General features: G+C 38.3%; 1 long non-coding RNA gene across 4 annotated transcripts in view; it reads left to right on the plus strand.

Annotated features, from left to right (window-relative positions):
• LOC139019428 (uncharacterized) overlaps positions 1-27,351 on the plus strand; it is a 546,272-nt gene that overhangs the window by 353,311 nt on the left and 165,610 nt on the right. For all 4 annotated transcript variants that reach the window (XR_011473106.1, XR_011473108.1, XR_011473109.1 and 1 more), the window contains exon 3: positions 17,078-17,254. This is a non-coding gene — a long non-coding RNA (uncharacterized lncRNA). The remainder of the gene's footprint in view (positions 1-17,077; positions 17,255-27,351) is intronic.

A 27,351-nucleotide genomic window follows, 5' to 3' on the forward strand; every position in this document is an offset into this window, starting at 1 on the left:
TAATCTCTTAGTGCCTAAGTCTCTTCCTCAGTATATATCCACACCTTTTTATCCAGTCTATTCCACATGTAATTAAAATAAAACAAAACAAAAAAATGGGAAAAGTTCTTCAGTGGTGTCCTGTGGTCAAGAGGAGAAACACTAAGCAGCAGTAGGATGATCAGAACCATGGACAGCAACACATGTACCTCATCCCTAAACCCACATTCCTACCAGAGCTCTGTTTACATCTATAAAAGTTTTGCTAACCCTGAGGCAACAGAGAGTCAAATAAACAGTCTGCAAGGGGAGAACACTGGGGAAAAAGTCAGGGGTGGCCTACATAGCTCCCTACCCTCTCCTTCTCCCTGGCATACACATTTCACCAACCATAGTAGTTTCTCTGCTGAACTCTCTCAATCCTTAATTAATTTCTAACATCCACCTCTATTGCCATGGAAAGTATAGACTATCCTATATAATAAAAGGCTAATATGCAAATTGTCCCCTTGACTGGGAGTTCCACCAGGGGGCAGAGCCAGCAGGCCAACCTCCCACGTCCCTTCCCCCACAACCAGCCTGGCCTGATCTGTCCCAATTGGTGTGGGCAGGCTGGACCCCACCCATGCACAAATTCATGCACTGGGCCTCTAGTGAAAAGTATAATAAACTCAAGGTGGTATCTTATAATTTGTCCAGACTAAATTTCTTCAACATTGTAATGGTTTTAGCTTTGTTTCTCAATTCAAGTGGATGAAGTAGGCATAATTCAAATTATTTGACATATTGCCAGGATTAATTAAGAAGAATGCCTAGACTTTTGAGTCACTGGGTCCTGCTTGTTGTTGTTCATGTACAGTACAACATATCCTAATGATTCTGACTCACTTCTTCTTCGTGTTTTATGTAGTGACACCGGAGTTCAAGTCCTTTATTTTGTACATAATTAAAGCCCAGAAAAATCATGCAATGCGTTCAAGGTCATATGGCAGATTAGTGGCAGATTTGGGAATGAATTCCCAATGAATTGTTTTCTGATCCCCAGACCCACCACCACTCTCATCTGTTTTAACACATCACTTCTTAACTAACTAGAAGGTGACAATAAAACACATAATTTGTAGTCAACCTGAAAAAATAACTAGTCAATTATCTCTCTGACAGACTTCTCAAACATGTCATAGTTTAGCTCTATTATTTCTTACTCTTCCATTTTGTACATATTCCTCTGAAAGTAGAACTCTTGAGAATCATGTGCTGTCTAATCTGAAGGAGCCACCTACTCCACCTGCTTGGGCTTAGCAGCTGGATACTGATAAACCATGAACCAAATGCATTCATGGGACTGGAGCTCTCCTTCAGCTGTTCTGAGCCACAGCCCAGTGTATAAGAGCACCCTCCCTGGGCTCTCTTAATGGATACTTGTATTGGCTAATAGTGATCTGTAGCCATAGAGACTTTTTGTAAATTTCCAATTTAGAAAATTCCCAAATGAAGAATTGGCAAGACTCTGAGGTCGGCATAATTTCAGAAATAAAATTCATGAGCATTTAAAACATAGCTAGTACATTCGCTTCATTTTTTTTTAACTCAATGCACTGCCTTGGGTGCATGGCTTGATTTCTTATTTGATCCTCATTTTTTTGTTGTTTTCTCCTCTCTCACTGAGAGCTATGTCTAACCACATCCACCAGACTTCATGAGAATGCTGAGTTGTCATGCAGGAGTTTTACCTCACACTGGGGAGATATTAGTTGATAAGATCTACCTTGTTCAGATTTATTGCTTTAGCATATTTCATGCTAAAATTATTTTTTCTCCATCTGCTAAGGTTAGCACTCTAGTGGTATAATAAATTTACTCACCCTGCTTCTGTGATGTAGTTTGGAACCAACTTTATACTTTATTCGGCCTAATTGAAAATAGGATAAGATAAATGATGCACTTTGGATTTCTCTCTCAGACATCCCATTGTTCATTACTTCAACAGAAGATGAGCACATCTGATTGTAATTTTAGTGGTTCAGTAAAACAAAAGTTCTCATGGCAAAAATATAGCATTAGCCATTGTCATCATCCGGTGGAGTCTTGTGAAAAATATTCAATGTTGTTTTCCCCTCAGATGAAATATTGCTTTTCATTTAAATACAAAACTGGTGGCCATCTTTCCAAAACACGTTATGAAAGGAAATATATTTCAGAAGAAATATGGGACTTGGTATTCATTTACATCTGATGCTCAAATGTAAGGCCAACTTTAGAATTTTATAATCTTGGCTTAGTAGGACATTAGGATGTCCTTCTCTTATTCACTCTTCTGCTTAGGATTGAGGTGTGTTTTTGTTTGTTTGTTTTTTGTTTTGTTTTGACTATTTTAAAAAAGAAAGACTATGTAAGGTGTTTATTATGTGTTAGATTGTTATAGGCCTATACCCTTATGGAGTTTCCTCCAGCTTTGACCTTGGACTTAACCAGGAGATTTGCTTTGGCTAAAGAGACAACAGTAAATGTGATCTAAGCAGAGGCTTTAAGGGTGTTTGCTGATTGGGAATTGGAACGCAGTTGTCAAAATAAGAAGCAGTGGCTAGCCTGCTGCAGATAATGGGCTGAGCTGACAGCACCAACCTGGAAACATGTGAATGAGGTCATCATAGATTATCCAGCCTTCCTTGAGCATCTTCATTGTAGCTTCATGAACGGTGCTTCCTAAGACTAGCGGAAGAATTGTTTAGCTGGGTTCAGTCTAAATTGTTGATCTTCAGAATCATAAGAAAATAAAAATGTTTTTACTTTTTAATTTTTGACTTAATTTTTAAGAAACGTTTAAAATTTTGGTAAAATACATAAAACAGTTTTTAGTTTTAATCCACAACTTTCTGAGATGGTTTGTTATGCAGTAACCAATAAACGATAGAGCCCAGCCAGCGTGACTCAGTGGTTGAGCACAGATCTATAAACCAGGAGGTCACAGTTGGATTCTGGTCAGAGCACATGCCTGAGTTGTCGGCTCAATCCTAAGTGTGGGGTGTGCATTGATGTTTCTATCTCTCCCTTCCTCTCCCTTCCTCTCTGAAATCAATAAAAATATATTTAAAAAAATAAATGATAGAATACATAAGCCCTCTCCTGCCAATAAACACAGAACTCTGTGATTAGGATCAATAATGATAGATAGACTAAAGCCTAGGTTAAGTTGAAGTTATGTCTGGATGGAGGTTGCTAAGGAGACTATGATAAATGTACTAGATGATCTGGATAAGGAAAAATGGGAACAATATTTTTTTATTACTGTTTATAAGCATGATGTGCCTCAGTTTCCTTATCTGTAAAATGGGTATAGTGAGGGTACCTATCTGAGGAGGTTTAAATAATCCACATAAGACACTCAGAACAGGACTTGGTACAGAGTAAGCATGTAATAAATATACACTGTTATCATCCTATGTACATAAAATATTAACATATGACTGGTGAAGTCTTCTTGTAGCTATGATATTAGTGACCCACAGATCAAGGCAATAAACAGGGCTGATGAGACATTGTGACTCGAGATTACTTAATAAGTGATGGGCATGTTATGGCCCAGCTGCAGAGAGCTGTCTGCAGGTTGGCCACTGGCCCTTCTCAAATGTCTCCATTAAGTTAAACAATGTAGCTTGCATGAGGTTTTCAAAGGAAACAGGTCATTCCAAAATTACTAATTTGCCTAGCTCTATACCTTCAGACACCAGAAAAGGAAATAATATATAACACATAACAAATAACAAATACAGTCCTATTTCCCATGCCCGACCATTTTCCCCAATGCAGAAAGAACTATCAAATGATTAATATGGTAGCATGTAAAAGTTTTGAAAACATATAAATTCCAGGTATTTCGATTTTTTTCCTGTTAACATTGACAGTGTGCTGATAAGGAGATGGCAGGAGTCTGTACTTGAGCATGAGTCTCTGAGCATAGGTATGTATTTAGTATGTGAAGAGGCTCCTCCACACTTCACCAGGAATGGTGTACTTATTTTCCAAAGGTATAATATGTGTGTTGTGGTCTCAGTTTGAATCATGGATGTGTAGCCAACGTTTAAGAGAGGGAAATGTTGCCACAATTCGCTCTATTGAAATATCACGGTGCTTGTTGAATCTTTCTTTCCTTCCTCCCTCCCTTCCTCTCATCCTTCCTTCCTTCTTCCTGTTTTGCAGGTATGCTTGATTGGGGGAGAAGAGGAGTATATGTTTATTAGAATGTTATCATCTGCTATACTGTATTTGAATTTTTCAGTCATTAAAAAGTGAAACCAACATCTCTAACCTTTCTATACCTCTTCTTCATTATCTCTAAGATTTTGGAAACCTTAGTAGGAGTTAGAAGATCAAATGCTGTTATTTGTTTGTAAAGCAGTTAGTATATCATAATGGTCAATAGACGGGTCTCGGGGTCTGGAAAAGCTGGTTCATAGCCACACACATGCTTTCTAGGAGTCTGACATTGGGCAGACTCCTTAGTCCTTTTGAAGCTCAGTCCCCCACCTACTAACTATGGTTAGTAATTCCAGCTCAAAGGGTGGTTGAGATGATTAAATGATTTTGTGTGTGCAACATAAATGGTACATAAATAGTCTCAGTAAATGACAAGGATGCTGTTTACCATTTCATTTACTAGAACTATGTCATGAAAATGTATGCAACCACCCACTGTGCACACACCCTATACCACTTATGACCAACTAGTGTTAACAGTAAAGGCCATGTCCGCACATCAGCACAGACCTTGCTGATTGCTAAGCACAAACTTGTGGCCATCCTTGCTCTCACTCTAACATCCTGATCTCACCAACCAACAGGTCCCAGATACACTTTCATCCTGAAGCTAAGTTAAAATGAAGAGCAGCAGAAGCAACATAACATGACATGGCACAGAGAAAACCCTACAGAGGGTTAGTCTAACCTGCTCATTTTTCAAACTCGTGCTGTCCAATGTGGTAGACACCAACCACAGGTGACTAGTGAGCCCTTGAAATTTAGCTAATTTGAACTAAAATGTGCATTAAGTATAAAATATACACTAGATGTTGAAGACTTAGTAAAAAAAAAAACCACAATGTAAAATATCACATTAATACTTATGTATTGATTACACACTGAAATGATTATATTTTAGATATATTAGACATTAAAATTAATTTGTCTTTTTAAAGCTCTTAAAAATATATTGTTATTAATTTCAGAGAGGAAGAGAGAGATAGAAACATTAATGATGAGAGAGAATCATTGATTGGCTGCCTCCTGCACACCCCCTACTGGAGATTGAGCCTGCAACCCATGCATGTGCCCTGACCAGGAATAGAACAGTGACCTCCTAGTTCAGCGGTTCTCAACCTGTGGGTTGCGACCCCTTTGGAGGTCGAATGACCCTTTCACAGGGGTCACCTAAGACCATCAGAAAACACATATATAATTACATATTGCTTTTGTGATTAATCACTATGCTTTAATTATGTTCAATTTGTAACAGTGAAATTGGGGGTCACCACAACATGAGGAACTGTATTAAAGGGTTGCGGCATTAGGAAGGTTGAGAACCACTATCCTAGTTCATAGGTCGATGCTCAACCACTGAGCTATGCTGGCCGGGCTTAAAAATTTTGTTTTAATGTGGCTACTAGAAAATTTAAAGTTACATATAGGTTCACATTCATGGGTCACATCATGTTTTTATTGGGCAATACTGTTTAAAAACAAAGAAAATCAGTTAATAGAGATATGAGGTGACTTCCCCAAGATAGCTCAGCTTTTTTGGGCTACCACAGATGTGATCCCATGTTGTCTAGTTTACATTGACTTCTCTCTCAACATGCAACCTTCTTTAGCTAAGAAATTTTTTTTTTAGACTGTAGAATTGGGTCCCTGATGGCATCTGGTCCCTGAAAATTGAGGTTTCTTTGAAAAACACTGTCAGCACCTCCTCTGTGACTGGCTGTGCTTTTAATTTTTTTATTTTTTTGTTATTGTGCTGCCTGGGAGACTGTGCTGCTGTTATCCATTTCTTGCGACGGTTACAGAAATTGGTACTGTATCTAAAACAATTGCTGTTATTAACAGGTTAAGCTGCTGGGATGTTAAAATAAAGGCTGCCCAGCTTTAGTGCATTTTGTTGTAATCATCTCCCAGATGCCTTGTCGGAAATCAATTCAAGTTCAAAACTGGCTGGAATTGGGAGGTCAAGACTTTGGCAGACTAAATATTTTATCTTCTGTTCATGTCTGGAGCTTTTAAAGATGTGGACTAGGGGCTCTTTTCTCATACCCCATCTGGACAAAGATGATTGGCTTTGCCATTTTGCCCAGGTTAGGGCAAGGTTAAAATCAATTATAATCAATTATTAAGAGTCTTCTGTGGCCGCATTGCTTAAAAGCGAATTTTAAAAGTTTCTCAGTTCTGAAACATGCATATCTTAGTTGCTGCTGGAGATGTTGTTATTCTAGAATGTCAAATATAGATGTTATCAGGAGGAAATACACAGAATTTCTCCTGCTTGTTTCCTTGATACCTATGTTTCAGGACAATGAGAAAAACCTAACGAGGCTGAGATAATCATCATTGCTGCACCAAGTTGAAAAATCTTGTTACCTTCTTCTATGTGTTAGACAACTAGAGCTATTTATAATTTAGGCACATTGTCAAATTATTTCCCAGGAATTTATTGAGAGGCTCTTTGCATTTCTTATGTGCTCATTTGCAATGTAAATGCACATATAAGTGCTCGATCTAAGGTAGACTAAAAGAGACATAGAGTTCGAATTCCATAGTAATTTTGAGACAACCCAGATAAAGCCCTCCATTTTAAAATGAGGAGACTGAGGCTGGGAGGATGTAAACAACTCCCCCAGTTCTTACAGCCACCCCCCAGAGAAAATGCTAGCTCCTAGCTCCTACATTTAGGTTTGGTCCCTAAATGTCCAAATGAATCTTTTTCTTTTATGCAGCATTTTCATACACTAATAATTTTCTTCACAATGATTTGAGAAGAAAACCTATTCAAACAAAATGAATATCATTCTGAACCTTGGACCAAGCCATGAACTCAATAAACAGAATATAATTTTAAAGTGTTCTGAAAAGGGCACTTAGCTTTGTCCTTCATCTCATTTCCCATGAATGGAAGTCCTTTGTATTTTCAGGTTTCGTACAGACCCAGTACCTAAGGGTTCAAAATGCTGCCAGAAAAATATTCCATTGTATTCATGGTCTGTTTAGAAGAAGAACTTTAGAAAATATGCCAGAATTTCTCCAATGACAGGTCCCACCCCAGCTATGGAATGAAGAACACCGACTGTATGCTGAATTGATTTAGGATAAGCCTATCATTAGCAAGCACTACCATATATTTTCATACACAGCTCCTCATCCTTGTAATATGCTAACACAAAAGCAGAAAAACCTCAATATTTTTAATTTGAGAAAAGGAGACCCAGGGAATTTGGGTGGTAGCATATCTTTGAATCCTTTTTTTGTTTAATCTTTATTTTTGAAAGTATTACATCTGTCCCTTTTTTCCTCATTGACCCCTTCTAGCTAGCCCCCGCCCCCTGCCCTAGGCCTTCACCACACTATGGTCTGTGTCCATGGATTATGCATATATGCATACAAGTTCTTTGGTTGATATCTTCCCATCCACCAGCATATCTTTAAATCCTAATCCTAGCCAATCTCTCCATCAGCAAAATAAAGACCTTGTGGTGTACAGGAAGCTATCAATAATTCTTAACTATGACAATGATAACAAATACTAATTATTATTATTCATAATGGTAGCAGCAACAGCAGCAGCCACAGAGATAATATGCATATTCTCTATTTCTAACATATGTTATTTTCCTTTGGATCTATATATACCCATATGGGATAAAATTGCTTCAATGTCTGTTCAGATCAATAGTTCTGGATGAATTTTTCACGTTGGTTTATTTCATGGCAACATCATTCATATGGCTGAACCCTTCAGACCTTTCTCTGTGTTGGAAGACGACATTGCTCACTTGGAGTGCTGGTTTGATTCTAAGAACAGTTTATTTACTGCATGTGCAAGGACAACCTGATTTTGATATTCCCAGGTTAATTAATTGGTAGAACTTTTTATGCTTCCTTTTTGTGTGCAATCTAAGTTTTTAGCATGAGCTTTCAAAACCTTTGAAACCCAGCAGGTAGCATAATGTAGTGGTTACAGAATGTATAAGGGTTATGGAGCCAAATGGATGAGAAAAGTTTGTCACTGTCTGGCAGTGACATAGGCAGATCAGTTCACCTATCTTAGCCTCTTGTTTCTTACATATAAAATAGAGACAATAACACTTACTTTCTAATATCATTTAAGGCTATCATTCAAAATCAACATAATGCAAATAAAACTAAGCAAAATACTTAATGAGTGCTAAGTGATTGTTAAGTGGCACCTACTATTTTTATTTTGTACTTTAATACAACTCACAAATGACGGTATTTATTTTAGGACCGTGAATAAACATTTAAATTATATACTCATGGTGTCAGTCCACAAATATTTACTGACTGATTGATAACCTATATGTGCCAGTCTGGGAGGTGGGGGAAATAGTAAGAAAGATAGCCTTAAAAATGAGGTGGGGTCAGTCTAGAAGGGTCAATGAGGAAGAAAAGGGAACATCTGTATTACTTTCAACGATAAAGATAAATTTTTAAAAATATGAATGGTAGGGCCTGGCAGGTGTTGCTCAATGGTTGAGCATTGACACATGAACCAATAAGTCACTGGTTCGATTCCTGGTCATCAGGGCATATGCCAGGATTGTGGCCTCAATCCCAGTTGGGTGCATGCAGGAGCCAACCGATCAATGATGTTTCTCATCGATGTCTCTATCTCTCTATCCCTCTCTCTTCCTATCTCTCTAAAAAATCAATAAAAACATATTTAAAAAAACATTGCCAAGTTTCTGTTTAATAAAAAGTATGGTTAGGGGGGGTCATGGGAGAGAAAAAAATAAATCAACAATTTCAGCACATTGCATTATCATTTCATTGCCCATTAATTCTCATTGGGCTTGTTAGCCCATTTGGCTTGTCTCCCTGGAGCTATCAGCTCAGAAGATCAAGGTTTGTAATCTGTGGATTCCATGTACACATACTTTGCTTTGAAGTTGGGCAGGCCTTTGCCCTATGTTTACATAGCTCTTCCATCCAAACAACCCAAGCACTTAAAATTGGCTCAGGAACCCAGTGTGTAACTTCCTAGCTGAGAAGAAAAACTGAAAACGTACTCTACCTGCTAGAGTGTTGACATAGCAACAGATAAAGAAGCTTAAGAAAATGACTCTCCATTTTCAAAGGTGCCCTGTGATGTCCTGCCCTTTATTTTTCCTTGCCTGGGTATAGTTTCTTCGTAATTGGTTTTGCATCTGATAAGATGAACGTTGAGCGTTCACAGTATGCTTGTTGCCTGTTGCCAATTACAAGCTACGGAACACCAGCAGGGCCTGCCATCCTTGCATTCAGCGCCAGCCTTCCCCCAATTCTGTTTGGATCTACTGGCTTAGCACCAGGCATAGAAGCATGGGAAGGGGTAATGGAGAATGAATAGCCCTGTGTAGTTTTCTTGGAGAAGAAAGTGTTTTTAAGGAATGAGTACTCAGAAGACCCCTATTTTCTTTACCTTTGTGAAAGGAATGCCCTGTGTTTTAAATAATGATTTGTGTGATATCCAATGAATAAATGCAGAGATGAAAGCTTCTATTTATTCTGTACAGTGAACATAAAAATCTGGAAACAGCATCTGCTTCTCATTTAAATGTATTTTTTCTAATTATTTAGATGTATAGAGGCATCAAGCCAGGTTTCAATCAACAGCAGAAGTCTTGTGTTATCTAAACAAAACCTCATTCCTGAGCCACTGGTCATAACACTTAAAATGCCTTAAAGACTTTAACATGGTTTCAAATGCAAAGTAGTTGTAAGGCCTGGGTCATGAGCAATATTGGTTTTGGTTTTTAAATCAAGTCTGAAAGTGTGGAGAAATATGGGTAGAACTATATATTTCCTGATACAGAAAAACACCAGGTAATTTAACCTTGGTTCTGAGTCACCTCCCTGTTTGAAGTATAAACCTGGGACTCAGGACTTCTGTTTCTCATTTCTAATGGAGAAGAATAAAGACCATTTGGTGTCTTTGGATGATTTGATTGTATTGATTAGTTATTTGAAGCACATGAAAGAATCCAGTGCCTTAAATAGTAGCCAGTAGAATTATGAATCCCTCAATTCCATGACTCACAAAATTGAGGAGTCTACAGTAAAGAAACATTGATTTTTTCAGAAACTCTGTAGGTATTCACAGTTATACACAAATGAGTAGATACACCATAATTTCGGAGATAAAGGAATTAGAAATGTTGATGAATTGGATCGTGAGAACCATATTCTCTCAATAGCAGATATGCCTGTGGGAACCCAGCCAGCAAGTCTGTGGCCTCTGGATGGATCTGCGCTGCATAGGTGCTCCCAAGGCCAAAAGGAAGAGGGGAGCAAATGGGAGCCTGAATAAGACAGAGGGGACTTCCCTGTTTGCTTTGGAAATGGTATTTGCAAGGCAATGGTAGAAAAGGAAGCTATTCCCAACTCAGTTGACCCCTTTCCTCCACAAGGACAAAGCTTCTAGATGCTCCTCCACAGCTCTGACTACAGGCTTACTTTTAAGAGGAAGTAACGACCTATCTCCCAATTACTCTTGAAACCAAATTCCAGCTGATTAGGACAAGAGGCTGAAAGGATGTTGATTTGTATTTTCTATTGATTTTCAAATCTCCTGTTTATTTATCTCTCTGGCTTGCCCATCATACCTATTTCAGTCCTGTTTTACTAGCTCTCCAACCTACTGCACTCATGACCCCTTGTGACATATGATAATTAAATTTGGGACAAGAGTTTAAATTTTTATATATATTTTTATGATTTATAACCTGTCTAATTTCAAAAAGGATTTGAGGCAGCAAGAGTAAATGGCACTGGAAGTTACACAGATATTTTTACTTTGCATTTGGCCCATATTCTCTTAGACTGCATACATTTCCATAACTCTGAGCGAGGATCATATTTGGATGACCTTTTGTCCAGGGTTGAATTCACAGAATTGCAGGAGGTAGAAAATGAATTCCTCAGTATTTACAAAATGACCAGAGGCGTGTCTAAATGAATTAAATACTCTTCCCAGTCTTGGTAATGGTTCTGTTTATTATATTGTTTTATATGTAAGATGTGTCCCTTGCTTAGGAGAGAGGGAAATGAAGGGGTGGATTGCTGTGTGACTTTGGACCAATTACTGGCAACTCTGAGCTATAGATTCATCATCCGTTAAATGGAGATAATAGACTAACAGTATCTCCTTTGAAAAAGTTGTTGTGAAGATCAAATGATATAATGTAAATGCAAGAGATTAGTAAACAATAAGTCACTGTGTATCATGCAGTCAGTATGGGTGAAGGCTGTATGTAGTTCAATCTGAGTGTCATCTGGTGAGAGAGACCAGGCCCTAGTTCTCTGGGGCGCTCTATGGAAAGTGCCTCATTGGGTTTGGCCTTTATTTATTGAATACATTTGAATGATCATTCTAAGAGCAGAGTCATTCAATTTGATTTCACCATGGGGTGATGGGTGAGGTAGAAACTGCATTCTCAAATGCATTATCCAGGAAACAAAACCACTTTTTTTTTTCATTTTTATTTTATTTCTTGGCATCTTACAGATTTTCATTTCCAATAAAGTAAATATGAATCTTTAATCCACATAAAGAAATAAAACAACTCTTTGTGGGTCCTTTTATTTTTTTTCAGAGTAAAAGGGTCATGAGTCCAAAAAGTGAGAAAACCACTGTGTTTATCCCCAGCTGTGATTGGTCCATTTCTTACTCTGACCTCATAAGGCACCACTGTGATGGAATTACTAACCACCCCTATATAAGGCTCCAATTGGGCTGAGGTTTTTGTCCTTTAGATCCCAGGAAGCTGATTAGTAGTGACCTGTTGGACTTGGAGGCGTTAGCTTATTCTCTAAGTCATGATGTCTGATGACTTTTCAGCCATCTCTGCCAATGAGGAATGCCATATTGGCGTTTATATCCTCCTGAACACCATTGGCAAGGGATGTTTTGTGAAGGTGAGGTTGGCCTGGCACATTTTGGCTGGTACAGAAGTAGCTGTGAAAGCTTTTACAAGGCAGGACTCCTCTGAAGATTTTAGAGAAATTAACTGTCTTAAGAGCTATTAAATCACCCATTTTTTTCTGAGAGGTGTTGGCCTCTTCCAGAAGCCATAGTTCAGGAAAAGGGAAAAACCAAAACCACTTTTTAGAAGTGACTCATCTTTAATATCCATAACAAGTTTCAAATACTGCATCCATTCATTTTTAAAGAAATTCTTAATTGAGAATAGAAACCGCTTTGAAGAGAGAGGCAATCATGACCTGGAAAATTAAATGGAGTAATATACAAATAGGCTTTTGTCTGGCTGGAGGTTTTAGCTTATTCACGATGTGCTTTTCGGTTATCTGAGCAACACATGCTCCCTTTCCCCTACCCCATTGGCAGTGTGTGTTTTGAGGGGGCCAATATATGCTGAACATGGAAAACAGTTCCCCATGTGTTGCTTTTTTTCTGGTATGCATTACAAAATCTTTCTGACGTTTATTCTAAAAAACAGTAATTACTTTTATCCTTCTTCAACACCCTTCGTCTTCTCACTTCATCTGTCTACTACTGTCTATCCAGCTTTCTTTTTTTGTGGGCCACACAAATATGTTGTGAATGAATGAAGTGTCAGCCCACTTCCAGCCCTTGTCCATGAAACAACCTTTACCCAAGTCCAGAGAAAGTACCCTCTTCTCTTGATGCCTTTACAACTCATTGTCTCCATAATATAGCACCTTAGAAAATACGTTATTTTCTCCTTGCTTTAAAAGTATCTTGTTCAACCTCCTTTGACCCCAACTGTGTTACAAGCTATGTGAAGAGTGCAGACTTCTAAGTCAGATGAACTTAAGAGGAAACCCCTAGTTCTGCCACTTTACACTTGTTGCACCCAAGGCACCTGGGTCTGACAGTTTTAAGGAAATCATAGGGATACTGAAAGGGGTAAAACGGATAGTTAATATGAAGCATAAAGCACACAATAAGAGCTCATTAAATTCTTGTACAAAGATTAATTCATTGATTCTTCTTTAGACTAAGCTTTCTCTTTTAGGAGAGGAGAAAGAGAAAAACCTTTTTTTCCCCTAACTGATGACACATTCCTCCACCCCACCCCCAAATTCATGACCCTTAGTTTCAGTGTCTCTGAAGATCCTGTGAACTTTCAATTGGTTTCAGTCTTGCAGCTTTATCAAATGTCATTGCTTTTGGTTTAATATTTTTTAACAAACATTAATTGAGCTCTTATTATGTGACACATATTTTCCTAGACACAATCAGGAAAAGGTCTATAAACATCCAAAACCCCTGTCTGCACATTTGTGAAATACTTTTTTAAGCCTGCATTGAAATAATACTCCTCATCCCCTCCCCCCTATACGTATATCACTTAAAAAAATTAGCGTGGGCAGGGGAAGAAAGTATATAAAGAGAGAACTCAATAGATTTCAGCTTCCTAGATCACTTTCAGCAGGCTAAGCACCTAGGCTAAATGATACTGTTTGTGCAAGGTGTAAGTCAGGTCCCACATTTCATCCTGCAACATTAACTTATTTTTGTACCCAAGTCACTATGCCTAACTTTACATCATTCGAGCCCCTTTGCTTTCATTTTATTAGCTATGGATTCACCATTTTAACTCATAACTTCTAGTTTCCCCTATTATATTTTCCCATATGCAATCCATTTAGTTATGAAACAATTGATTCAAAGGCAATATTTTGCTAGCCTAACAATATTAACAGTCTACTGCCAAAGACTCCTGACTACTTTATCTTTTCAAAAGACACATATTCATGCAGTTTTCTAATCAAGATGGAGACACTTATTTAGACTTAAAAGATAAGAAAAAAAAAGGCAAAACAACTTTACATTGATGACACCAAAAGCTCAATAATTGTTTCTCCCCACTTACCTGGTATAGTAACAAATATCCATCAGTTTCTTGTTGATTTTGGTAGTTTCACAGAACTTACAAGTTGAGAAATACTGTGTAGTCACTTGTTTCACAAACTGAGGTCCATGGGCCAGCAGCAGCTGTATAACCTGGGAACTTGTTAGGAAAGCAAACTCTGGGGCCCACTCCGGGCCAACCGTATCAGAATCTGTATTTTAACAGAATCCTCAGGTCTATAAGCCTCTTAACGTTTTTGAAGCGCCACTCTAATTTACCTCCACCCTCCTTTTAAGAGATGAGAAAGTTTAAACTCAGACTCATGTGGAGCTAAGACTGGAATCTTAGCCCCCAGCCTCTAAGTTCACTGCTCCCTTCTGTACTCAGGGCTGCCTCCGCAGCTCCCTGATTCTTAGGCTGGAAGTAGGTGGCTATTGCCCAACTGCTCACTACAGGTCCTTGTCTTGCCTTACTTTCCTGGCTGATGTTTGGTGGCCTAGACAAGTAGACTTCAAGTTTAGAGAATGACTTTCTCTTTAACACCCATTTCTCTGGTGTGGTGAGCCGTTTGGCTTAACTTCCAATATTGCACAAAGCCTCTGAGATAATCATGAACACTTAATAAGGCCAGAATCCTTTTATTGTCCTTTCCCTTGTCAGCATCTAGGATAGGAATTTTACCATCTGACAATCTTTCCCTATCTCCCAGCTCACGATTGTATAGTACATCTCCACTCATACAAGGAGGATCGAAAAGGCTGAGCCAAACCCTGTTAACAAAACAGTCCCCTGAAGGGCTATAATATTGCTCAGTGGTAATATCATCCCTATGTATTTTATCTTGTACATGAAATCTGGGCTAATTATCATTTTCTCTTACAGTACATTTTAGACCATTGTGTTTTTGTGTCCCTGCCTAGTTCATTAAGCAGGGTTTTACAGCTCCTCCAGTAACAGGATTGCTATTGACACTTTCATTAGGCCCATAATTCAAATGCTTGTCTGCCTTCCAAATGGAAGCCTCTCAGTCCAGAACCACAATCTGGCCACCGACCGTATGTTGGCTTTTAGAACTGTCATAAACTCATCATCACGTTCAAGTTCTCGAAGGGTCAAAATCTGCTTTCTTGGTGAACTGTCTCCATCCAACAAACAGTGGATGTTTTCTCCAAGAATAGTCAGCCAAGCTTTCTCTGTGGCTCTCTCAAAACTCTTCCAAATGGTTCTCAGTATAGTGGGCCTGTAACACAAATAATCATTGTCTGTATTTAAATATTAATTTTCTGGTGCATTCACTCATTCATCCGTTCATTTTTGTTATTTCACCATTTAATACCCGTATACCTAATATTATGGCAGATGCTGGAATGATTTAAAGATGAATGGGATGGTCTCTGCCTTGGAGTATCTCATAGTTTAGAAGGTGTGTGAATAAATCATTATCCAATTGAGAGGAATGTGAAAATTTTCCCCACTAGGTTGCCAGCAATTGGAATGGCTATCAGTGTACATAGCTGTGCTCTAACTAATGGTTGCTATTAACACTGTTTTCTCACCAATGGCTCAAATGGAAATAGTCTCAATCGGCCTAAATAAAACTGCTTTTATGTATGAAATAGATCACAGACTACAACTTAGGAGTAGATGAAACAGAGGCCCCAGAAATGGCTCTTATGGATAAGAGAGAGACATGGGGCTGGATCAGAGAGACAGTCATTGCTCTAGTGATTGTGATAAATAGTCTTTGCTTTTTTAGTTGTATTTTGTTTTTCTTTCTGGCAAGTTTCAAGAAAAGGTTAAATGCAAATATTTGATCTAATTGGCAGTAAAGCTTTTTAGGAGTGCTACTAGACACAAAAAGTTCCGCTTTTAACTTTTGAGGAAGTAACACTCTGGGCCTTCGTGAAGAAGCAGGAAATCTAAGCAGGCTTTTGTAGCTTCAATGACCAGTAGAGTTTTCCAACCTTTACAAATGACCTCTAGCTATTTAATTGAACATACCATTGTAGACCATATATTTCAATGTACAGTTAATTGTGTCTGATTTTAAAGGCTGCTTTGCTTTCTGGCCAAATAATAGAAAAAAATTGTTTGGGGCTAGTTTTCACCTTCCTTATATCATTGCCTTTAAAATAAAAGAAAGAGGAAGAAATGGAAAAAGTGAAAGTGTACCTGAGCACACACACTGGGTTACCCGCTTCATTTGGTTTACTTCAACCATTTTCCTAGCTGGACTCCTGAAATAGGCAGACCCTTGGCTAGAATGAACTCAGACCATTAAGCAGAAGAAGGATGCAAAGCTGGACTCTATCGCTGATTGGGATAACGTGGCTTCAATTTGCAGTAATACTGCCGTGGTGTTAGAAAATGACTTCAGCATTCTTCCAACGCATTTCATTCGACTGCGCGCCTTCATAAACATGTCCAATTGCATGATGGAGGTCAACGACAATGTAGGGTTTAGAAATTGTTGCTTGGAAATCACACTCACTTAAATACCTGAATCTGTCCATCAGCCAAGCCATAGCGTGTTCCAAGCCTGTGCAGAAGAGTGATTTGCAATCTCCTTGCTTTTCATTTCAAGTAGCATCACTCACTTTAAGCCAGATATTCAGGCCTCTTCAGAAGCCTCGGGGTGAAGGACAAGTAAGAAGAAGCTTATCAAATCTTTCACAACGGTGGCTGCTTTTCCCGCATCAAACTTGTTCCATCCTTCTGTGGTATTTTATTTAAAAACCACACTTTTTTTTTCCTTTCATGTGACAAATAATAGGGATTTTGCCACATAAATTCATGATCCTTATGGCTCTTTTGTGGTGCTATACAGTTACTAGATCACTCTCCAGGTTGAAAAGTGGGGCAGAATTTCTGGGGTTGGAAAAGAGGACATGTTTATTTTTTTGCAGATTCTTTCCCTTTGAATTATCTTCTCTTCTATAAGATCAGGCTGCATAACTAAATTCTGTGTGTGTGTGTTTTTTTTTCTTTTTCACTTACAGGGACTCACCAATTTGGGCTTCTTCCAGAGCTGAAAACTGGTTACAAATATGAAACAGATTTCACTACTGGACTTGAACTCCACATAAAAAAAACAACAAGATTCTCAAAATAATTGAAAAAGATCTTCACCAAAGAGAAGATGCAGTGTGAATGGCAGGGAATCAAGGAAGTAAGAGGTAAATTACTAGGGAAAACATGGCTGCTGTGTGGGCAGGTATATAGGAACTATGCTTCTAGGCTGAAGGTAGCATCTTTCTCAGTGGACGGTCAGGGGAGGGAAGATCTTTTTTGATTAGCAGCACAGACTGGATGGACCCAGGCTCTTCTTTCCCTGCATCTGTCTGTCTAGCTATTCATTATAGAAACATTGAGAAATGCTGGATACTTTATAAAGATATCATTCTCAGGCAGGGATGTGCTTAGTAAAGGAAACAACTTTCTCAGTGAACACTTGTGGGGGACATTTGGCAAATTATTGTTCTTCAGAAATTGTGCAACCCCATGTCAAAAACCTATATCCAGGATGACAAGCGATCAAATCAGGTGCAAAGATACTCTGTTTATCTTGATGCTGTGGGGAAAAGGAAAGTGGGGTGGGCTCCCTAGAATATACAAAGGCCATCTAGGGTAGGCATCTGCCATTTTAGCTTTTCCTGGTATGAAAAAGGTGGGGGAAATTATATATATATATATATATATATATATATATATATATATATGAATGGAGTGTTCCTTGTTCTTTTTTTCTTTTCTGGCCTATTAAAGAGTTTAGTGGCTTCATCCATTCTGTCCTGACAGGAAGCATCTGTGAGTTGCCAGATTTGTGTTTTGGGCTTTTGTGACATAGAATCTGATGAGTAGGGAAAGGATAGAAGGCAAAAAAAAAAGCCCTGGTGACCTATTCCCATGAGGAAAATGGTGAGCTTGGAACATAGTAATGAAAGGCAGTCAGTCTCCCAGGAAAAGGGCTGAAGTGAGGTGGGTGTGGTACCTGAACTGTGAATGTTAGAGACTGTGTTTGAGTGAGGATGCAGCAGGCGGATTTGAGTAGTTGATGGGAGTGATTTTGAGAAGGGCAATGGAGCTTGAACGCGGAGCATGTGAGCTCCTGGAGTGAACTATTCGAGAAGGGCTGGGATTAGAAAATAAGAGATGGGAGGTGTTAATAGTGGTTACCGTGGGCCATATTCTTGAATCTCCTTTAATGCTTCAATGAATGAGTGAAGGGCAGAATGTAAGTTTGGGTCTGAACTCATGGGTGCTGTCTTTGATAAAGTTTCACACATAAAGCAAATACTCCACTGGGTAGCTAGGCCATGGGATTCTTTTACAATAAATCACAGTGTCTTCTCAATGCCCATGCCTCCACTCAAGCACCGGATATTCAGTTCTCTTCATAAGGTCTAGTTTGAAAAAAAGCAGATCTGAGAAGGGATGTCCTGAGCTTTAACCCTGGAGAACCACTCACTAGCTCCAGGACCCCAGAGCACTCATCTGAGGTAATGACGGGTGCTAGTTGTGGACAGAGGACTATGGAGTCATGCAGAGCTTGTACAAGTTCCATAATCTTCATTAGGCATTATTTCCTGCTTCTATAATGTTGAGGCGTTAGGAGAATCTCCCTCATGGGCTTTTTAATGAGACAATGTATGTGAAGCTTCCCAGTGATGTGTTCAATAAATATTAGTCACTACTGTTATAGTTGCTATTATTATTATTATCAATGATGGTGACATCATTCATTCCTGGCCCTCAGTTCCCTCATATTTAACATGAGAGGATACAATAAAATGTTCTCTATGCTCCCTTCGAGATCTAAAAATAATTCCTATACTTCCTGAGCTTAGGAACACCAACCACAGGAAACAGGCAGTAGGCCATGAGAGGACTCCTTTTGCCCTACATCTCTTAGAAATATTTAGGTTCTTTTAAAATCCTACCCCCTGGAGAGAGCCCAAGATTTCCTTTAACCTGTGCTTCACCAACTTTAGCATCTTCCTCAGCATGACTTGTACACCTACAGAGTAAGAAAAAAAGAGTTGGAGTTCTCCTTCCACCTGTAAACTCTACTTGAACTATTTGTGCTTTACCTTCTGTGTATGGAAACACCAGTTAGCAGTTCTGCCTTTTCCTAAGAATATCAATAGCTGCAAAGTATATTTTCCTTTCTCCTCCCACTCTTGGTCTTCCTCCTTCTTTTAAGGGCATCACAACCTAATTCTTCTGGGATATGAAACAGACCATCCCTTTCAAAGATTCTTGAGCTCTTTTTTCTCCCCCCCTCCACCCGCCCTTGGTAGCCTCTTGCCCACAGAAATGTAATACCAACAGAGCTGTTGATTGGTCCAAGAATATATCACAGTCCCTAAATACATGAAATTAAAAAAAAAAAAGAAAGAAAGGAGATCAACATTGTTCTGAAAGGAAGGTAGTTAAAATTCAGAAAGAGAGATTCTTTAATTAACTTAATAAAATTACTAATGGAAGCATTTTAACTGCTAAATTTAATTTACTTGTCAAGATATCAGGCTACAAAGAGGAGGGAAGAGTAGGAACTCTGCTTTCCATTATGATGTACTCTATTATAGAATAAATTTGCTTAAAATGAAATATATCACCAAAAGCCATCAATGACATCTTAATTTGGAACAGCCAGTTGAAAAGTAATTAGACTATGGAGCAATCAGTTCTAGTAAATCAGTGTTTCCCTTTACATAAACATACTATTTTTTCTTCTAGTTATATATAGGGAAGACTTTCAGGTAGTAGGCAGGCATAGACTCTGATTCTTTTTGGCTGGTGTTTTTACTTTACATTATCAAGCTGTCAAAACAAAAAGTTTTATGATGGGATTAAAAAATGTATAAGTATCTGATTTGATTTACTGTTTATATTTATACTAGAGGCCTGGTGCATGAATTCATGAACCGGTGGAGTCTCTTGGCCTGGCATGCATCCTTTCGCAATCTGGGACCTCTGCAGTGGTTCTCAACCTTCCTAATGCCGCAACCCTTTAATACAGTTCCTCATGTTGTGGTGACCCCCAACCATAAAATTATTTTCGTTGCTACTTCATAACTGTAATTTTGCTACTGTTATGAATTGTAATGTAAATATCTGATATGCTATATGTGTTTTCCGATGGTCGCGACCCACAGGTTGAGAAACGCTGCCTTAGGGGATGTTGGAGAGCCAATTTAGGCCCAATCCCCGCAGGGCAGGCCAAGGGATCCCACTGATACACAAATTGGTGCACCAGGTCTCTAGTATGCATATAAGATCATTGGTTAATCTCTTCCCACCCTCCCCCTCTCCCCTTCTTACTGTACCATGTTTTAATGCTTGTGCATTGAGCATCTGCCCCCTGGTGGTCAGTGTACGTCATAGCTACCGGTCAAATGGTTGAATGGTTGAACAGTCGCTTAGGCTTTTATATGTTCAGACTAGAGGACCGTTGCACGAAGAGATTCGTGCAATAGGCCTTCCTTCCCCTGGCTGCCGGCACCAGTTTTCCTCCGGCACCTGGGACCCAGGCCTTCGCTCCAGCCGCAGTGGAGAAGCCAAGCCTCTTCAGTCTTCAGTCGTCTTCAGTCTTTGCTCGGGCCAGAGCCTTCAGTCTTTGCTCTGTGCCTCCATATGCAAATTAACCGCCATCTTTGTTGGGTTAATTTACATACTCATCCTGATTGGCTGGTGGGCGTAGTGGAGTGACACCAATTTGCATGTTTTTCTTTTATTAGTGTAGATGTTGAACTGAGGAGAGTTTACTTATCATAGGGATTTAAAGATTTACATTTGTCTGCTTCTTACTTTCAAAATGCTTCCCAGACACTGGCAGCCCTGGCACCTTTCTTCAATGAATGAGGCTAAATCAACATCAAACAAGAGCCCTGCTTCTCCCTGCTAGGTGCCTTCTACCTAATGCAAATAAAGCTGGAGAATGAGACGTGGATGGGGGATGAAGATGGGAGGAGTTAAAATTATCCTTTTTTTCAGTGTCTGACAGTTCAACATTAGGAATTGCTCAAAATGTAACCGACCTTCCTAGAGGTGCATGTGTTTGTTTATTATTATAAAAACTCATAAAGGGGATAGGTGAAACAGAAAATTTATATTTCACTTGGTTTTAAAAAGTTAACATAATTTAGCTAAATGGTGTCAAAAATCCAGCTACCAAACTTCTTCACATTAGGACACTCTCATATATATCTTTTTTGATCACCTCAATACACCTCTGAAAAAGACATTTGCATCTTAAATTTTCAAACATGGAAATGGAGCTCTGAGAGGTTAGGTGACCCATAGAGAAGGCAGAGGTTGTTAATGAGAGAGCTGGGGCTAGAAAGAGGGCTTCTGAGTTCCTGGTATCTTTTCCACAACATCTGCTTCTGATGATGGAATCCCATCTGTTATATGCCAAGGGGAAGAGGTGTGAGAAACATAACCAGAGGAGATATCAATCACTCAGCAAAATATTTATGAAGGACTTCCTTCAGATATTAGGGGAGTCACCATTGTCATCAGCCCTGGAAAATCAGAGAGGATGATGAATTATGCCAAAGAGAACATTAACTCAGAAGATAGAGACTGCCGTGCAATGTCATGCTTATGCTAGTGTGTATTATTTTGGAGTGGGAGAGAATGAAATGAGAGAGGAAGATAAAGGACAATTTTATAGTGAGCCGAATAAGCAACACCTTGTTATAAGGGAGAAATGTGGGGGTGCCCCTGAAACACAGTCCTAAGATCTGCCAGTATGCAAATCATCTAACAGTCCTAACAGTATGCAAATGACCTCACCCTAATAGAGTCAATCATTTCCATTCTCTCCACTGCCTATTTAGGAATGTGATCATTGATAACAACACTACAAGGTACTATTCCTAGTTGAAAAACACTTTGGGAGGAAATCTAATACCTATGATGCCATGGGAGTAAGTATTAACATTCATAAGTGTAGATAGGTGTGAAGTAGCCAAGACAATATAATCAAAGTACAAAAGTGAGCTCTGTTGCACTGGTACAGTGAGAGAAATTGCAGGGTCCCTCTGGTTCTTGAATTCTAGTGAAAATGCAGTCTGTCATCCCCAATGGCTGCTCAGGATTCGTGTATAACAGGACAATTGCCCTGGGAGTGGAGAAGGCAGGAACTGGATAAAAATAGACAAAATAACTTAAGTTAGCGAAGAAAAGATAAGGAGCCCAAAAGTGGGAAATGAGATATAGTAAAGGAGGTTAGATGAAGTAAGGAGGTCTTTTATAAATGTATCAAGGAAAAAACTGATCCACAAGAGAAAAAAGACCCGTGAATAAATGAGAAGAGGAGGGTGTGAAATTAATGATGGCTGAGATATTGACCTCCTGCTTTAAGTCCATTTTTAGGAGAAAAATGAGGAGGAAATTTAGACAGCTGGAAGACAATAATGACTTATAAAAATAGGTATCGACAAAGAGGTCAAGGGGAAATTTAGAAAAAAAAAAATTAACCATTGTGGCATATACAGATTGTAAATTTTAGATAATATGCTTCCTGGGGAATTAGATTTCCTGTCTACTAACCAGGCACAGATATGGAAGAAGAAAAATACAAACTAAAAAGAAAAAAAAGAAAAAAAAGTCATACATTCCTCAAAACAAGTGTGTTGCATATAACAATGAAATAATAGTAAGGACAGGTTTGGGGATGTTGTGTGTAAATTTTAGACATATTTGGTTATACCTATGTGGCAATTACAATTTTTAGAAAATTGGGGAAAATTTTCATCTTTATTTCAGAGACAAAGGAAATAAACACCATATCCCATATAACTAATGTGTGTTGTGGATAGTGTTAAAGTACAAGAGAGACTCATTTTCCCATGGGAGAAAATTGGAAAAATGACACATTCCCTAAAACATCATGTTGGTATGAAAAGATTAAAACATATACATAAAATTGGAAGACAGCGTATAATGAAAAAAAATAACCTGAAAGAAAGTTTTAGATTCTAGTGAAATTTTCAAGTTAAATTCTCAAAATCTAACTAATTAATAGGAAGCCACTAGATATTTGGAAATACTCATGTAGGGAAGTTTTTGTTGACAACAGGCAATACATTGAGGGATGAAGATATAACTGAACCTGTTGGAATTTCATATAGACAGTGATTTATTGGAGGTGAATTCTTAAGGGAGGAGAGTGTCTTGGAATATTTGCCCCTGAACCATTTCCTTGGCATTCTGACCTTGATGGGCTGTCTCAGTTGACAGATTGTAGACAGTGGCGGCTTACTGGTTTCTCTTATTTTCAATGTCCTTTTCTCCTCACATGTTGCTCTTCAGTAACTAAAATCTTCCAGGACTAATTGGCATGCCACTCCATTCATGCACCCCTACAGTGCCTGTCCTCAAACCCCTTTCAATCATAAGTCAAAGGTGAGGTTCATTTCCAAGGCCGTGTCGCAGGGAGGAAGAGTGTGACGTCCTATGGAAAGACATGCCAGAGATAAAATGGGGTCTCCTCCTGGAAGCATGCATGGAATTTAGACACAGGGAAAACATCCCAGACTCTGCAGCAGTTAAACCAAGGTCTAGAGATAGAGAAGTGCATCTTCAAGAGGGATTGGAGCAGTTTCTTAAAAGGCTGCCGGTGAAGTTGTGATATGATAGGGCAGTTTGTGATCTGCAGATCTGGACACAAATCACAGACAGCTGTGATATTTGGGAAATCCGTTTTTATCTCTGTCATGCTCAGAGTCTCTGCTTGTAAAATGGGGTTCGTTACTCTCCCACAAAGCTGCCCTGCAAGGTGCCAGCCAGTACTAGAGTCCTGTGGTCGAAGTGGCTGTATGACCAGCTCCCTGCTGTCCACCAGACCCTCTGCTTGGCTTTCACTGGAGTTCTAGTCTTCAGCAGTTACTTACAGGCGTTTGACTCTGGCATGTTGCAGTTAAGCCATTTCCTTTCATTTACTGTTTAATATTCCTTCCAAGCTTTAAAAATCTTCTAAGGCAGTGGTTCCCAACCTTCCTAATGCCGCGACCCTTTAATACAGTTCCTCATGTTGTGGTGACCCCCAATCATAAAATTATTTTCGTTGCTACTTCATAACTGTAATTTTGCTACTGTTATGAATCGTAATGTAAATATCTGATATGCAGGATGTATTTTCATTGTTACAAATTGAATATAATTAAAGCATAGTGATTAATCACAGAAACAATATGTAATTATATATGTGTTTTCCGATGGTCTTAGGCGACCCCTGTGAAAGGGTCATTCGACCTCCAAAGGGGTCGCAACCCACAGGTTGAGAACCGCTGTTCTAAGGGAAGGAATATTTTTAAAGAACACCACCATTCCCATAGAAATGGGAGCATGAATTTTAGAATAGAATCCGGGGCAGTAAAAATTATAAAAGAGTTGTGCAAAGTTATGTTCCATTAAGTTTGAAAGAAAGTTTTGTACTAACTTTTGATATTGAGGTGGGAGGGGAATCACCTGCTTCCTGGTTTGATAGTGACTGTGCTGTTAAGATGGCATTTGTGCTGAGAAAATGAGAGATTATAAGAGACTCCATTCCATGTAAGGAATGATGGAGACTCTATTTTGGAGGACTAGAATAGTGGCAGATTGTGAGTAGGAGGTGAGTGGACACAGCTGATTCTTTTATATAAATCAGACCCCAAATCCAGTCAAAGATGTTCCCCCTCTTCACTGAAGAATGGTTTGTGAACAGGATTGAAGGGAGTGATGAAGGGAGGGAGGAAGAAAAAGGAAGAAAGAAAGGAAATGAAAGAAAGGGAGGAGGAAGGCAAAAAATAACAATAGAAAAACCATATAGAAACTCACATAGTTTTTATTTTTTTAAAATATTTTTTTATTGATTTCAGAGAGAAAGGGAGAGGGAGATATCAATGATGACAGAGAATCATGACCAGCTGCCTCCTGCACACCCACACTGGGGATTGAGCCTGCAACTCAGGCCTGTGCCCTGACCGTGAATTAAACCATGACCTCCTGGTTCATAGATTGATGCTCAACCATTGAGCCATGCAGGTAGGGCTCACATAGTTTTTAAGAACCCATTTTTGAAGCTGTGTTGGGCATAATTACCCACAGGAAAACAAACCTTTATTTTACTTTTACTTTTTTCCCCCTGCTGTTCTTCTCTATATTCCTTTATTTAAACAAATGTTGCTCTTCCTTATTGCAAGAATATGAATGGGAAAATTGTTGTTCCATATTTTTTTTCATAAGCTGTTTTAATAAATCCATTAGACATTGAAAATTCTCTTTGAAGGCTTAGTTTCTATACTCTAGAACTTAGTCCCTAACTCCCAGGAATGCAAAGTTGAATAATATGTCAATGTGCATACAGAAAGGACTAAAAACTACCTGACTAAAACATGAGACACTAACAAGTAACAGATAATGGTAAAAATGGTCCTCCTCTTAGTTGGAATCAATGTTATTAACAGTGTTTAAAATGTTATTTTTGTATTTTCAGATAATTTACCCTAATTCATGGCCCAAAGGACATAATAAAATTGTGTATGATTCATTAAGCAATACATATGAGAATGTTATGTTTCACAACTAATGAAAGTCAGCCAAAGCTATACTCAAAGGTGAGGTGATAGCCTTAAGTATCCCTCCCAACCCCCCGGGGGAAATAAAGGACAACTACAAATTAATTAAAAGTAAAATTGTGGAAATTAAACTTTTAAACAAGCATAAAACCATGAAGAATTCAGTAATAAAGATAGGAACAATTTTATCTTCATTAAGAAGATAAAAGAATCAGACACCTTAAAATAAGTGATTAATCAATTTTGGGGTGTAGGAAAAACTATTATTTATATAGTGATATAATGTTTTTATTTATCACATAAATTATATGTATATGATTAGATATATAATAATAAATTATTTATTAGTTTACCTTAAAATGATTTAATTGATAAACCCTTGTCAGTTTTAATAAAGCAGGAAGTTACAAACAAAATTAGATATGGGAGCATGAATTTCAAATAAGTTCAGGAACAATTAAAATTATGAGAGTTGTATAAAGTTGTGTTTCAATAAGTTTGAAAACCTCAGTGAAATGAAAATATAAAAATTATATATTTACATAATATAAGAAATTTATATATATGTATATAAATATATACATACGCGCATATTGGAAAAATAGAAATTACCAAAATAGTTTGAGAATAATTAGAAAGTAATAAAGTGATTACAAAAGTTGAAACTAACTAAATAACTAATGAGTAAGGTTTTAGAAGTGGTTAAAGTATTCAAAGTATTGGTTCTAAAACAAACCCTGGGGCTTTCAAGGGCCAATTAATTTTAAATTGATCCTAAATAGCCCTAACCGGTTTGGCTCAGTGGATAGAGCGTCAGCCTGCGGACTCAAGGGTCCCAGGTTCGATTCCGGTCAGGGGCATGTACCTTGGTTGCGGGCACATACCCAGTAGGGGGCGTGCAGGAGGCAGCTGATTGATGTTTCTCTCTCATCAATGTTTCTAACTCTCTGTCCCTCTCCCTTCCTCCTCTCTGTAAAAAAATCAATAAAATATATTTAAAAAAAATAAAAATAAATAAATAAATTGATCCTAAATATAGAAAAATATTGAAAACAACCTAATTTTGTGATGCTAGCATCACTCTGATACAAAGAGAGAGAACTATAAAACAAAAAAAATCTACAAACCTCTTCCACTTAAAATACAGATACACAAATATGAAATGAAGAGATTCAACAGTTCATAACATGAATAGTCTTCTCATTGTGGTGGGCAGGCTCAGTGTGCATTTGAGAAGGAGGGGAGGAGGTCATTGCATTTTTATTCTTTACCAGAGGGTGACTCCCTCCTGGAAAAGTGGCAGGCAGGTGGAACAGCTCCATCAATTCTGTGACAGAATATAAGATCACAGAAATAATTACCACAGAATCTGTTTTCAGGAAATTATTTGATTCTGGATATATTTGGTTGAATATAATATAGGGGCTGGAGTTATAGTCATGAAATAGTCAAGCTTTATTTTTTACTGCTTATACTATTTTTAAAGTTAGCAGTCACTTCAAGAAACAATTAAAAATCAGTGTTCTGTATTAAATTTCTAATAGAGACAATCCACGTATTAGGCACTGCATGCAATTCAGAGAGGTGGAATTAATTGTTAGTGACTCTGAACCTGTGCACAGTGGTATTTGTTAGTGATCTGGCCAGTTCTTTTCTTTCCACCCCGCGTCATACACATTTCAAACATCTCCCTCTCTTCCCCT

The sequence above is a fragment of the Myotis yumanensis genome, unplaced genomic scaffold (assembly GCF_028538775.1).
Source record: "Myotis yumanensis isolate MYYU_CA2020_CCGP unplaced genomic scaffold, mMyoYum1.0.hap1 SCAF_11, whole genome shotgun sequence".
In the NCBI taxonomy this organism is placed as follows: domain Eukaryota; kingdom Metazoa; phylum Chordata; class Mammalia; order Chiroptera; family Vespertilionidae; genus Myotis; species Myotis yumanensis.